Consider the following 13,296-nt stretch of genomic DNA (forward strand, 5'->3'; position numbering starts at 1 on the left):
GATCTTCCAGAGGTAACTACTTTCTGATTTCTATCACAATAGATTAGTTCTGCCTGTTCTAGAATTTCAGATAGATAGAATAAAAAGTGCATGTTCTTTTGTGTCTAGCTTCTTTTGGTCTATATAATGTTTTTGCTTTTAATTTTTTAGATTCATATATATTGTTGAATTATCAATAGTCATTCCTTTTTATTGCTGAGATTCATCAGTAACACTGAGTAGTATTCATTGAGTGAATAAACCAAAATTTGTTTATCCATTCTCCTGTTAATGGATGTTGGTGATGTTTCCAGATATTGATCTAGCTATATATGAATTTAATATTATAAACATTTTAATATATTAATCATATATTTTAATATTTAATAATTAACATATAAAATATTATGAGTATATATAATTAACCTTTTTACTTTGAGATAAACTGTAGATTCACATGCAGTTGGAAGAAATAATACAGGGGTCCTATGTACACTTTACCCAAGTTCCATCAATGATAACTTCTTTTTTTTATTTTTGAGACGGAGTCTCCCTCTGTCGCCCAGGCTGAAGTGCAGTGGCGTGATCTCGGCTCACTGCAATCTCTGCCTCCTAGGCTCAAGTGATTCTCTTGCCTCAGCCTCCAGAGTAGCTTAGCTGGGATTACAGGGGCACACCACTACTGCCCAGCTAATTTTTGTATTTTTAGTAGAGACAGCGTTTCGCCATGTTGCCTTGGCTGATCTTGAACTCCTGACCTCAAGTGATCCCCCCACCTTGGCCTCCCAAAGTGCTGAGATTATAGGCGTGAGCCACTGTGCCTGGCCTGACATAGTTTGAGTCTCCAGATCTAATGTTGAAATGTGATCCCCAGTGTTGGAGATGCGGCCTGGTGGGAGATGTTTGGGTCATGGAGGCAGATCCCTCCTGAATGGCTTGATGCCCTCCCCGTGGTAATGAATGCATTCTTGCTCTGTCAGTTCATGCAAGAGCTGGTTGTTTAAAGGAGCCTGGCACCTCCTCCCACCCTTGTTCCCTCTCTTGTCATGTGATGCACCTGCTCCCCACTTGCTTTCTGCCATGATTATAAGCATCCGGAGGCCCTTACCAGAAGCAGATGCTGGCACCATGCTTCGTGTTCAGCCTGCAGAACCGTAAGCCAAAGTAAACCTCTTTTCTTTATAAATTACCCAGCCTCAGGTATTCCTTTATAGCAATAGCAAACTAACACGTGGTGGGAGGGCTAGACTGGTACCAACTACTCCATCATAGTTGGAAGCAGAAGTTTCCCTCTTTCTCTCTTGATGAAGTGAAGCATGTGTTGGCAAAGACGTTGAGATAGAGGCCAGGCAGAGCTAGCCACTTTCTCTGACCCTTTGTCAGGTCTCTATGAGCAGTATGGCAACTACCTGTCAGGCTCTGTAAGTGCATAGCTGTAATGTCTTGCAACCCCCTGCCTTTAGCATACTCCCAATGAAGGAGTTTCTACTACATAAACACTGGCGTAAGATTTTCTCGGATCCTGGAAATGATTCATCTTACCGTTACCACCAAATAACGTGTGTTCATTTCTTATTACAAATCCAGTTCTGCCTATATGAGTCTGCCGTTTTACAGTGAAAAAGTTAAGGTTGCCCTGCTGCCTGGTTGAGAGTAGTAGACCCTTTCAAAGGTCTACTGGGCTTCTTTGCTGCTGAAAGTCATTAACTCATGGGCTAGATTGTTGGCTTTGGGCCTGTAGGCAGAAAGCCATGTAGTAAACAGTGTTCCAACAGAGGGAGACACACAAGGGATGTCTTTCAGCCCGTTAGGAAGGAGGCATGGCCAAATCAAACACCAGCACAGGAAAGTTACCCTGAGACATGCTATGCCTATAAAGAATGTGAAGCTTGGCGTCTCACTCTGTTCCAGGAGCCCACAAGCAACTCATTCATTCAATAGACATCTAGTGATTGCCTGTACTGAGCCAGGCCCTGTGCTGAGTTTTGGGGATACAGGGCGAGGGAAAGGTTCACCAAACACATGATGCTTGGATTGGCTCCTGGGGTCAAATCTTGGTTCCAGAGAAAAAATATTGCAGTGAGCTCATCTTTTCCACATTTGAAGAAAAGAACATACAAATCAAGTTCATATTTTGGAAAGGAACCCAGAGATTTCATTTTGGAGCTCGGGAGCATTGCTTGGAGGGGAACCCCTGGCCTTGCCCAACCCATCTACAGGCTCTCAAAAACCCAGACCCAATTGTATTTCCGTAGTGGAAGATATGAACACGCTTCTGTCCTTTTTGGAAGCCTGAGGACTCCTTCTGATTCTCTCCTCCTTTTCCCCCTTTCTCCCAGAAACAGATGTCTGAGCTTGAGGACACCAGTTTCACACTGTAGGATCAGGCGTGGCCCTTTGGGATCCATCACTTGGTTACTCTGGGGGCTGGACCCTCCCTTCTTGCCCTTCTGGCACCCATAGTCTGTGGTTGGGTTTGTGATGGGTAGAAACATGGTAGTTCTATTTTCGGTGCCCTGAGCAGGGAGACTGTTGGCCAGGGTGAACATTTATGGGGTCTGTATGTTCTTTGGATAAGTGAATCTACCTCCCTAAAGTCTTGATGTTTTCTCTGAAAATTCAGTTTCTGTTGAAGGGGAGGTTTCTGCAGGTTCTAAGATTGCAGAGACTTTCTAGTTTCCAAAGATGATTTCTGGGCTTCCTTTTGTTAGTTTTATAAATATACCTCCGACTTCCTTTCTTGGTCATGTTCTCGTGAGCCCTCTGGCTTTGGGGCCTAAGGTCATGAACAAGGGAAGCAGGCAGAGCTACCTTGCTTACTGGGTCTGGTTTTTTGGGGTTCACTTGACCACATTGGTGGATAATACCTCGAGGCCAGGTAGGATGGTGTGCCTGGACACACCCTTGACCATATCTTGTCCTGATTCCCCCATCCCCTCTCTCTGCCCTCCCACCAGGTTGCAGAGTCCTTTTCTGTCTTGTATCCACTGTCACTGGCAGGATGATGATGTTCCTTCCATGGACAGGCTTAGATTTTTGAGGAAACCCAGGTGTGTATTTTTTTTTTCAAGGGAGGAAAATTCTATGATATGATGGTCAGAATTAGTTACAATGAAATAATGAAAGTTTGTGGATTTAAAAATAAAACAATTGGGTCTGGAAAATACAGTGTAGAGGAGGTTGTCTAAGTGGAAATCTGTGAATGCTGTGGCATTCTAACTTTTCAGCTGGAAAGGGGTTACTGAGTTGGGAAGCTGTATCCTGCCCTGGAAGCTAAGAAGGCAAAGGGAAGCTTGATCTACTACCAACTGAGTGGCCATCAGAAACGGGAGCTGCAACCTTCCTGGGTGATGGTATAAGGCCTCTTTGCTCTCTCAGTAGAGCAAGTGTGAATGCCAGTCAATGAAGGGCACAGTGTTTTCCTCACCTGCCTTTCTGCATGAAACGAGGAAACCATCTGATAACACGCCAAGGCTCACCACACAGGGAGGGGACTGAGGCTTCCAAGTGATGTGTTAGATTCTTTGGGAATGTAACAGAAGGGTACAGCTTCCTGACTCAGTAATCCCATTCCAACCAGAAAACATGGCATGCCACAGAGTCCACAGATTCCAGTTAGGCCAGGGAGAAAGGGAGTCTATAATTACTTCTGATAAAAAGATACACAAATAGCCGGGCACGGTGGCTCACGCCTGTAATCCCAGCACTTTGAGAGGCTGAGGCGGGCGGATCGCCTGAGGTCAGGAGTTCAAGACAAGCCTGGCCAACATGGTGAAACCCCATCTCTACTAAAAATACAAAAAATTAGTCAGGTGCGGTGGTGGGCGCCTGTAATCCCAGCTACTTGGGAAGCTGAGGCTGGAGAATCGCTTTAACCCAGGAGGCAGAGGTTGCGGTGAGCAGAGATCACGCCACTGCACTCCAGCCTGGGTGACGGAGTGTGACTTCGTCTCAAACAAACAAACAAACAAACAAACAAATGAAAAGATACATGAATAAGTAGGGAAAATTCATGAAGGTGTAGCCAGTATTGGATAAATGTATCCAAAGCTTTCTGATGGACCAGATTTTAAGAAAAGGATTATCCTGGTACGTAAACTGCTCAGAGCCTCCAAGAGTTTGATTCTTTCCTTCCAGCTCTCCTGGCACAGCCAGAGGAGGGTTTTGTGTAATTGGCCCTTGAAACATTATTACAATCACTTTGTGGCCTCCTTCAGCTTATTTTTAATTACAAGGTCTATTGCATTTTTAAATTATTAACTCTGACAATTACTTATCTTGGCATTTTCTTATCTTGATGAAAATGAAAACAGCAAGGTCATGTTAGCTCACTTGAGGTTTCGGTCTGCTGCGGCTTAAATTGAGCTGAATAGATCAGCAAATGTTTGCAGTGCGGGGACCAGCTGAGGTTGCAGAGGGTCTGTTCATGGAAGAGGGACAGAAAGAACTTGGCAACACAGAGGCTAGTTCAAGGGCATTTGGGGCCCAGGTGGTCAGAGCCTGTCTGTAGAAGTGGGAGGTACCCTTGTAGGTGATGATGGCCCATAAGCAGCTTCTTCCCCTCAAGAGCTCTGCGTACATCTCCCCTGGGATAGACAGCCAGAGGCAGAGCCCGGAAGGAGATAGCTACCCTCTGCCTCACAGTAACTTCTTTCTCTGACCTTCTGTGGTGGTCCTCACTCTATGACAACAACAGCAACTAAACGATAACAATAAGTGACTGTTACTGAGTGCTTACTGTGTGTCTAATGCCTTGCCCACGACACTTGGCAAATATCCACGGATGCCGGGCATGGCAGGCCCTCGTCGCCATGCTGCCTTCTGTCCAGCAGGGGGTAGTGTGACTACACCATAAAGGGGACCTCCTTCTTTACCTGGGTTCTTAGGAAAAAGCATCTTCGAGTTTCTGCTGGATGCTGGAAGGATGCTTCTGGCAGTGAGTCCAAATCTCTGACAGTGAGGGCAAAAGAAAGTATGATTATTGGCTAGGCATGGTGGCTCACGCCTGTCATCCCAGCACTTTGGGAGGCCAAGGCGGGTGGATCACCAAGTCAGGCGTTCGAGACCAGCCTGGCCAACACAATGAAACCCCTTCTCTACTAAAAATACAAAAAATTAGCTGGGTATGGTGGCGCATTCTTGTAATCCCAGCTACTTGGGAGGCCGAGGCAGGAGAATTGGTTAAACCCGGGAGGCAGAGGTTGCAGTGAGCTGAGATCATACCACTGCACTCTAGCCTAGGCGACAGTGCAAGACTCCATCTCAAAAAATAAATAAATAAATAAACAAATAAAAATAAATAAATAAAATAAAAATAAATTAAGAAGAAAAGAAAGTACGATTGTCATACCTCCCCCAATCTCAGGGCACCTGCGGGTCCATTAGTCCCAACCCGAAGTTCTTCGGTGTTCAGTCCCTGGCTCCACTGACTCCACCAAGGGCAAAGGGAAGGCATGAACTTGGAGAAATGGCTTTGGCCTTAGTGGACAATGCTGGCACCACGGTAGGGTCCTTGGCAACTTGCCTCCTTAGAGATACACAGACGGTTCCTCAACCTGAGAGCCACTTGGTGGGAAGTAGAGATGGGGTGCACCCATCCCCAGATGTGTTATATGCATTAGCTAATGGGCACTGCTGTTGAGAGACTGCTTGGCCATTTGGGGCAGCTGGCTCAGAAGGCACATCCCTCGGATGTCTGCAGCTTCTCAGCCAGAAGCCTGCGAAAAAGTTCCATCTTTCCCATAGGCTGGGAGCCAGTCACACCCAGGATATAATGCTGAAGGAGAAGGGAGCAAGACTGTTGGTGGGACATGGTTGTCCCACAGCAAGACTGTTGGTGGGACAGGGCTCCGACTGCCCTGGCCCTCTGCAGAGCCTTCTGAGACGGTAAGGTAGTGGCTGGCTCTCTGCTCTGGACGATTTCTGCTGACCCAGTTCTGGGAGTGGTTTCATGGCTTGGGGAACAGCCAAGAACTTCGAAGAAAGGACTACACGGAAATTTGTGCCAGCCCCACCAGGGCCTCCTCAGGACTCTGAGGGCTGAATTTTTTTTTTTTTTAATCTTGGGGAGAGAGTTTTGGTTATGGTCCCCAGCAAAGACAGGCTGGGAAATTTCTTCTACCAGCCTCCATGAGGAGTTCAGATCCTGGGTCCCTCAGCACAGTCCACATCTGAGGCTGTAGCTGTGATGAACTTAAAAATCAATGCCGCCGCCCAACCCCTTGGCTTCAGAAGTGCCCTTGGTTCAAATGTTCAAAGCAGCCCTGAGTTATCTTTGCAGCTTCTCCAAATTCCTCCACTACTCTAGGCCCTGAGAAAGGAAAATGTTAATCCATCTCAGACTGCCAACTCCCCCAACCCCAACCCCAACCACCCTCCTACTGCTAGGCTGGAAACTTTGCAAACTGGAAAATGTCTGTGTGCTGGAGGCCAAGGCCCACGCTCCAGGCTTCTTGCTCCCTGACCCCAAGCCTCATCCCAAATCCAGTCCTCCCTGTAAAGTTCTAAAGCTCAAAAAGCTGCTTGCGTGTGTGCAGGCAGGCAAGCGATGGTGGTGGGCATGCACGGGTGTATCTGTGGGCCTCTCCTCTAGAGAGATTTGCCTTTCATTGCCTGAGATGCAGCTGAGGAGGAAATGTTCCCTGATTCCTGACCTGGTAGATCAGCTGGGGCCTTGTGTGCTCTGGTTTATAATATTAATAGGAATACTAATAATACCTGCCATTTCTTGAGCACTTTAGGTTCTTCACCAGGGTTGTTCAATTTAATTCTCACAAGCGCCCTATGAGGTAGATGGTATATAGAATATAATATATATAAAATAATATAGCTTTTTTTTTTGAGACGGAGTTTTGCTCTTGTTGCTCAGGCTGGAGTGCAATGGTATGATCTCGGCTCACTGCAACCTCCACCTCCTGGGTTCAAGCGATTCTCCTGCCTCAGCCTCCCAAGTTGCTGGGATTACAGGCATACCTGGCTAATTTTGTATTTTTTGTAGAGACGGGGTTTTACCATGTTGGTCAGGCTGGTCTCAAACTCCTGACCTCAGGTGGTCCACCTGCCTTGGTCTCCCAACGTGCTGGGATTACAGGTGTGAGCCACTGCACCTGGCCACTTTTCTTTTCTCTTTTTTTCTTTTTTGAGACAATGTCTCATTCTGTCGCCCAGGCTGGAGTGTAGTGGTGTGATAACTGCTCACTGTAACCTTGACCTCCTGGGCTCAAGTGATCCTCCTGCCTCAGCCTCTTTTAGTAGAGATAAGGTTTTGCTATGTAGCCCAGGCTGGGCTTGAACTCCTGAGCTCAAGCGATCTGCCCGCCTCAGCTTCCCAAAGTGTCAGGGTTACAGGCCCTGTTTTCTGAGATTCACCTGAAGACTCTAAACATGAGACACAGTGGGGGTAGATGGGAAGAGAAGAAAGGGGAGGAGGGGAAGGGAGGAGACAGGGTAGGGGGTACAGAGACACACACACACACACAGCGAGAGAGAGAGAGGTGTGAGGCATATTTGGAGCCAACTGTGCTTCTACCAGTAGTAAGACCACTGATGCATAAGTAAGTGTTTCTTACAGACATGGGCCACATGGGGCAAAGGGCTGGCCTCATTCCCCAGGAGGGAAAGCTGACCCTGAAAACAGATGGGCCCCCAAATTCCTGGAGATTGAGGGAGGAAAGCAGCAGCCACACAGAGGAAACTGCAGCCAAGTGTTCCATTTGGGGTCCCCAAGGAATCCACAAAGCACCCATGAGGGGAAAGTTCAGGCCAGAGAAAACCCGCCTTAAATGTCAGTTGTGAGCAAAAAAAGGCAATGCCGGGTGACACCGGTAACAGTCAAATAATACCGTTCCTGCCCTCCTCCTTTTCCCGCTCCACACGTACCCAGTGTGGGAATCAGAATGTCTTGATGAATGGGCACTTTGGTGGTAGCTGCTTTATCTGGCGCCTCTAGGATTGAAGTGGGTGGACAGCACACTGAACCATCCTGACAAGCACAATCTGTGGCCAGAAGCCAGCTTTGGCCCCCACAATGCAGTCATGGTCCCCCCTTCAGTTTCCCAGACCTAAGCCGGTTCACGTCCTGGAACCACATGATCAAAGCGGTTCTTGGCCTTCTTGAGAAAGAAATCTGCAAAATGCCACAAATACATCCATATACATACTGCAAAACTACTCCTAAGCCTTGACCACTGGGATCTGCAGACCCTGGATCTGAGGAATGAGGAAACAGGCAGTCCTTTTAGGGGCCGCTAGACACTAGATTTTAATTTTTGCTAATTCCTGGGAACTCAAACTGCCCCCTTGGTCTACTAGTCAAAGGAAAGGTTTATGGTGGTGAGCTGATAAATGGAGTTTTGACCAAACTTCATCTGACACTGGGCCCATGGACTCACTCGTGATACTTCCCTAGTCTCTAGGTATCTGATTGGAATAGACATACTCTGCAATTGACAGAATCATCACATTAGCTCCCTGACCTGTAGACTGAGAGCTATTATGAATTTCCCTCTTCCTGCAAGGATAGTAAGCTAAAAACAATATTGCATCCTTGGCAGGGGGGTGGGGGGAGGATTTTAGAGAATAGCATCAAAATACAGGGATCCTGGAATCAAGAGGGTAAAAGTGGGCAGAGCTTCCTTCACTGCTATACCTAATAACACTCATAATTTTTGCTTCCTGACTTTGCAACTTTGGACTCAGCTAGTTTGGAAGTCTTGGTTTTCAAGGGAGAAACCAGGAAACACAACAATGACACCACAGAATTGGAAGTTGAGACTGCTACCTAGCCTCTAACGTTAGGCTGCAAACAGGCAAAGATGGCGTTTACCATTTGTATTAGTTTTCGCATTGCTATACAGAAATACCTGAGGTCGGGCGCAGTGGCTCACGCCTGTAATCTCAGTGTGTCCAGAATTAGTGGGTTCTTGGTCTCACTGACTTCAAGAATGAAGCCGCGGACCCCCACGGTGAGTGTTACAGCTCTTAAGGTGGCGCGTCTGGAGTTGTTCGTTCCTCCTGGTGGGCTCGTGGTCTCGCTGGCTTCAGGAGTGAAGCTGCAGACCTTCGCAGTGAGTGTTACAGCTCATAAAGGCAGGGTGGACCCAAAGAGTGAGCAGTAGGAAGATTTATTACAAAGAGCGAAAGAACAAAGCTTCCACAGTGTGGAAGGGGGCCCGAGTGGGTTGCCACTGCTGGCTCGGGCAGCCTGCTTTTATTCTCTTATCTGGCCCCACCCACGTCCTGCTGATTGGTAGAGCTGAGTGGTCTGTTTTGACAGGGTGCTGATTGGTGCGTTTACAATCCCTGAGCTAGACATAAAGGTTCTCCACCTCCCCATCAGATCAGTTAGATACGGAGTATGGATACAAAGGTTCTCCAAGGCCCCACCAGAGCAGCTAGATACAGAGTATCAATTGGTGCATTCACAAACCTTGAGCTAGACACAGGGTGCTGATCAGTGTGTTTACAATCCCTGAGCTAGATACAGAATGCCGATTGGTGTATTTACAATCCCTGAGCTAGACATAAAGGTTCTCCACATCTCCACCAGACTCAGGAGCCCAGCTGGCTTCACCCAGTGGATCCTGCACCAGGGTTGCAGGTGGAGCTGCCTGACAGTCTCGCGCCGTGCGTTCGCACTTCTCAGCCCTTGGGTGGTGGATGGGACTGGGTGCCGTGGAGCAGGGGGTGGCGCTCGTCTGGGAGGCTCAGGCTGCACAGGATCCCACAGAGGCAGGGGAAGGCTCAGGCATGGCGGGCTGCAGTCCCGAGGCCTGCCCCGCGGGAAGGCAGCTAAGGCCTGGCGAGAAATTGAGTGCAGTGCCAGTGGGCTGGCACTGCTGGGGGACCCAGTACACCCTCTGCAGCCACTGGCCCGGGTGCTAAGCCCCTCATTGCCCGGGGCCGGCAGGGCCAGCCAGCTGCTCTGAGTGCAGGGCCCGCCAAGCCCACGCCCACCTGGAACTCCAGCTGGCCCACAAGCGTCACGCGCAGCCCCGGTTCCCACTCGCGCCTCTCCCTCCACACCTCCCTGCAAGCTGAGGGAGCCGGCTCCCGCCTTGGCCAGCCCAGAAAGGGGCTCCCACAGTGCAGCGGTGGGCTGAAGGGCTCTTCAAGTGCCGCCCAAGTGGGAGCCCAGGCAGAGGAGGCGCCGAGAGCGAGCGAGGGCTGTGAGGACTGCCAGCACGCTGTCACCTCTCATCAGCACTTTGGGAGGCTGAGGCGGGTGGATCACCTGAGGTCAGGAGTTCGAGACCAGCCTGACCAACATGGTGAAACCCCGTATCTACTAAAAATACAAAAATTAGCCAGGTGTGGTGGAGCATGCCTGTAATCCCAGCTACTTGGGAGGCTGAGGCAGGAGAATCACTTGAACCTGGGAGGTGGAGGTTGCAGTGAGCCAAGATTGCACCTTTGCACTCCAGCCTGGGCAACAAGGGCGAAATTCCATCTCAAAAAAAAAAAAGAAAAGAAATATCTGAGACTGGATAACTTATAAAGAAAAGAGGTTTAATTGGCTCAGAGTTCTGCAGGCCATGCAGGAAGCATAGTGGCTTATGCTTCTTGGGAGGCCTCATGAAACTTAGAATCATGGTGGAAGGCAAAGAGGAAGCAGGCATGTCTTATGTGGCTGGAGCAGGAGGAAGAGAGAGAGAGAGGGGAGGAGCTACACACGCTTAAACAACCAGATCTCACGATAACTCACTATCACAAGAATAGTACCAAGGGGAATGGCGCTAACCCATTCATGGGAACTTCACCCCACATGATCCAGTTACCTCTCACCAGGCCCCACCTCCAACAGTGGGGATTACAATTCAACATGAGAGTTGGGTGGGGACACAGATCCAAACCATATCATAATACTAGTTGGGATGATTGATCCTGATTATCAGTACATTCATTGTTTTGCTTAAGTTTGTTTGAGTTGGTTTCCTGTCCTTTGCAACAAAGATATATAGTAGGAGCTCAATAACTACTAAATAGTGAGTTAGGTTCTCTTCCACCTCTTTAGGTTGCTCCATGAATAGGCCACAGAATAGCATGAATAATTCCCTTTTTTTTCTGTGGGTGGGAGGGTCCATTCTGACCTGGTTCCTGACTACACCTGGAAATGGAGTCCACTCTGAGGTGGGGTGGGAGAAAAGGGGGTGCAACCTGGAGAGAGCAGCAGAGAATGGAAACAAACTTTGGTTGTTTTTTAAAACATGAAAAAAAAAATGTAGCAATTTCACTTCATGTTCAGTATCACTTTACATTTTATTCCTCTCCCCAAACACTCTCAGGGCCTCTGAAAGTTTCTGCAGTGCACAATTTGAAATTGCTTCTTTGTTTCACAACTCCAGGGATAGCTTGAGGTATAAGAGTCAGAGGTCTAAAGGAAGTCACCTTTGTGCCCCCCTTCTCTTTGTTACAATGCCCAGTGATGCTTACTTAATGGGTCGGAAATGAGGTCTCAGGTGTTTATGTCAGAGCTTTGAGAATCTTATCTGGTGGTGCAACTTTCACTCAAAATTAATGTGCTGCATGGTGAGGGGGATGAATAAACTCGTTAGGAGAGTGAATGGATTTCCTCATTGTCACCTAACAGCATTCATTGTGTGTGTGCTTAGAATAATGTCTTTTCTAAAAGCCAAATGGGAAAATGCGCTAATGTATTTCCCTGAATTTGGCCTGCCACTATTGTAAATTACCTTGCTTAATGGACTTTGGGATTCTGTTATCTATTTGGAAACTTCTGAGCTCCTTGAGAACCAAATCAAGTGTCTTAGTCCCCAGGAAGGGAAGGCAGGCTTAGAAGATTTACAGCTCTGTGAACATCATTATTGATGTCTGTTGTGTTTTGCAAACAACTTTCCTGTGGAATAAGTGCTTATGATGAGGCTGCGGGCAGTTTTTTTGATAAGTCGCCCTGAAATAATGACTACCAGGGACCATAAATTCCCTTTGGAAATCAACATTCCAGGAAGGTATTTGGCAATTATTTCAACCCCACCCCCACCCCCACTTCAGCTGAGTGTGGGAACCCTGCCAAGTTCCTCAGCAACCTTCAGGGTCGCTAAAATAATCATAACAACAACTCCAACAACAACTCCAACTTCAACTCCAACAGCACACATTTGTAGCTTACAGAGGGGTTCATAGACCTTATCTCACTGAGGAGATGCGGAAGTTGAGGCCCAGGAACACCAGCCAGTAGTGAGGGCTACTGGAAACGGGGCAGGGCCCACTGTTTCTACTCTCTACTTCTGTGTTGGTTAATTTTATGTGTTGACTTGACTGGGCCACATGCCACCCAGATATTTGGTTAGACGTTATTCTGAGTGCTTCTGTGAGGGTGTTTTTGGATGAGGATAACTTTCCTTATTTTTTATATTATTTTTTTTCAAGAGTCAGAGTCTTGCTTTGTCACCCAGGTTGGAGTGCAGTGGCATGATCACAGCTCACTGCAGCCTCAAACTCCTGGGCTCAGGTGATCCTCCTTCCTCAGCCTCCCAAATAGCTAGGATTACAGATGTGCACCACCACATCCAACTAAGTTTTTATTTTTATTTTTGTACAGATGAGGTCTTGCTATGTTACCCAGGCTGGTCTTGTTCTTTTTGAGACAGGGTCTCCCTCTATTGCCCAGCCTCCAGGCTGGAGTGCAGTGGTATGATCTCAGGTGACTGCAGCCTCTGCCTCCCAGGCTCAAGCGATCCTCCCACCTCAGCCTCTGAGTAGCCGGGACTACAGGTGCGTGCCACCACGCCTGGCTAATTTTTGTATTTTTTGTAGAGATGTAAGTTTCACCATGTTGCCCAGGCTGGTCTTGAACTCCTGGACTCAAGTGATCCACCTGCCTCAGCCTCCCAAAATGCTGGGATTACAGGCATGTGCCACCACACCTTGCTGAGAGTAACATTTAAGTCAGTAGACAGAGTAAAGCAGGTTATCTTTTCTAATGTGGTTGGGCCTCATCCAATCAGTTGAAGGCCTTAATAGAACAAAAACGCTGACCCTCCCCCAATTAAGAATTCTTCTGCCCGATGGCCTGTGAAGTGGAACATAAGCTTTTTCCTGGTTCCACAGCAATTTCTGGCCTTTGGGCTTAAACTAGGACATCGGCTCTGCAGATTTTGGCTTTGAAAGACCCCATAATCATGTGAGCCAATTTCTTGGAAGTCTCTCTCTCTCTCTCTCTGCCGTCTCTCAGTAGCCATGTTCACAAACTCTTTATATGTATATATGGCTGCTATTGGTTCTGCTTCTCTGGAGGACTCTGACTAGTACAGCCACTCATCTCATGTCATTAAAAAATGTACCCCCACTGGCCCCCCT

Source organism: Nomascus leucogenys, chromosome 2, assembly GCF_006542625.1.
Source record: "Nomascus leucogenys isolate Asia chromosome 2, Asia_NLE_v1, whole genome shotgun sequence".
NCBI classification, from domain to species: Eukaryota; Metazoa; Chordata; class Mammalia; order Primates; family Hylobatidae; genus Nomascus; species Nomascus leucogenys.